This window comes from Borostomias antarcticus (assembly GCF_949987555.1).
Source record: "Borostomias antarcticus genome assembly, chromosome: 37".
Lineage (NCBI taxonomy): Eukaryota > Metazoa > Chordata > Actinopteri > Stomiiformes > Stomiidae > Borostomias > Borostomias antarcticus.
In genome coordinates, this window is record NC_140270.1 from 208,909 (window position 1) to 211,232 (window position 2,324).

Below are 2,324 nucleotides of genomic sequence, written 5' to 3' on the forward strand. Positions count from 1 at the left end.
TCGCTGAGCGAGCGCGTTCCGGCCCGGGCATGTGTGTGTGTGTGTGTGATATGATGAATACGGGTGTGTGTGTGTGTGTGAGAGAGAGTGAGAGAGAGAGAGAGAGAGTGCAAAGACTATGATTAAATTATGTGCAGGCAGACAGAAATACTGAATGAAACACAAGCACGCACACACACACACACACACACACACACACACACACACACACACACACACACACACACACACAGAAGGCCGCTGGGGCTGGCATGCAGGCTGATGGTATGATTGTAGAAGGTATCAGCCGGTCAGTAACCAATAGAGCTACAATAGAGAGGTCTTAGTGGTGCACACACACACACACACACACACACACACACACACACACACACACACACACACACACACACACACACACACACACACACACACAGTCAAACAAAAGTCTTCCCAACTGTGGGCCACTATACTGTACGTGAAAATCAAAATGAACTCCCTCTCTCAGCAGTTTTCCTGAACACACACACACACACACACACACACACACACACACACACACACACACACACACACGGTGTGTCTGGAAAAGGGATCTCTGTGGCCTGGGGTTAAGGGGGGTTCTAAGGGGGGTCTTTTAACGGTTCCGTTGTGGAACACAAGAGCACAACCGGACGGTTCTGGAATTCTCATCATCATCATCCTCATCATCATCACTGAGGCTCCTTCTACTGTAGGAGACAATCCTTGGTTGAGAGCAAAGTGTGTGTGTCTGTGCATGGGCCATGTGTATAAGTGTGTGTCTGTTGGTTCACAAATATTTCAGGACATGAGAGCACAACTATCTTGGCATCCAAGCCTTGTAAATGATGTTACGTAATGGTGGAAGTTAGTTCCCCATCAATAAAACATTTCAGAGACACAAGGAAGACTATTCATGTGATCGCCTGTCCGTTATGAAGAAGTACAGTACACAGAACTAGCATCAACTCTTAAGTGTAAGACGTGCAGCCTGTGGATATTAGATAAATCAAATCTCCAAATGAAGCGATCAAGGCCACAGCATGGTACTTGAACTAATTAGGCTTTTAGCGAGAGTTTTTTCTTTTAAAAAGATGACTATTTATAACGGATCGATAATTGTCATCATAATTCAGAGAACTTCTACCATATGCAGGTAGGCTATACGCCTGTGAGCTACTGAGAGAAGCAACTAGCACCCTAACGCACCACAATAACATTGTAACAACACTACAACAACACGGGACACAAAACAACCCTCCACTCCTCAATACTACTGTCTGACACAATAGTGAGAGTCGTCCAACAAGGGGATGACTGACAACAAACGTTAAACGGTGTTGACCGTGTGGGACCCCTAGGGCCAGCACCGGCCAGAATAATCCTATAAGCCTCCAGCAGTCCCCTGATGGACCGCTCACCGTGTCTAATAGCCGAGCCTAGTCTGTTCTGCCGGATAGACACCAGTCCCAGAATGATGGGGTTGAGCTGTCAAGCCGTTTGAACCACACTGATAAATCACTCGATTTTTCCCAGAATCGAGAATCAGATCGCTAGCGGCCATATCTGCGAGGATCAAGTCCACTATGAATCAAAATGGATGAATCTCGGTCAAATTCTAATTCGCTTACCGATTTGAACGCGTCTGTAACACCGGATCCGTTTGTGCTTCTCTCCCGCTGCAGCGGTGATTACGCGCGTCTCTCTCATGATTTCATTATAATGCACGATAATAAAAACACGCGTGTAGACTATCCCGTTAGCCCGCTCCTACCCGGGCTACATCTGGCACGCAAAGCCCTTTAAAAACCCCACTCCCTTTACCTGCTCGGGCGTTGTCGGCGATATCGTCCCACTCGTGTTTTATTTCACGCCTTTCTCTCTCGTCTTGTTCATTTCATTTGTGGGCCATGTCTCCGGTCTCCGGTTGCGTCCGTGCGGTGATGAGAGAAACAGAGACGGAGGGATGGATGGAGACGAGGGAGGAGGAGGAGGAGGAGGAGAGGAAGGAGGAGAGGAAGGCTTTGAAGTGAGGGGTCCCCAGCATGTGTGTCGTTACCAAGGCAGCGTCGACTCTCCAGCCAGCGAGGCGAAGCGGCGGCACGGGAGACGAGGCTTCTGCGCATGCGCTGCCGAAGAGCCCCGAGTGGAGTCGAGACCACCACCCACCGAATACCGTAGACCCGAGGATGGGCAGGCAATCTAATGTCGGCTACACGTCTATCGCTATTTCACATACATTTCATACCTGGATCGATTGTTTTTAATCAATTCTCTCGCGATATTTTGTAGCCTGGACCTACCTCACCCAGGCTTCCGTACAT

The 2,324-nt window shown here is 48.8% G+C and overlaps 1 pseudogene across 1 annotated transcript in view; it reads right to left on the reverse strand.

Moving 5' to 3' along the window:
* LOC311328034 (actin-binding protein WASF3-like) overlaps nucleotides 1-2,324 on the reverse strand; it is a 9,179-nt pseudogene extending 6,855 nt beyond the window's left edge. The window contains exon 1 of the transcript in view: nucleotides 2,304-2,324. The product of the transcript in view is annotated as an actin-binding protein WASF3-like (transcript). The remainder of the gene's footprint in view (nucleotides 1-2,303) is intronic.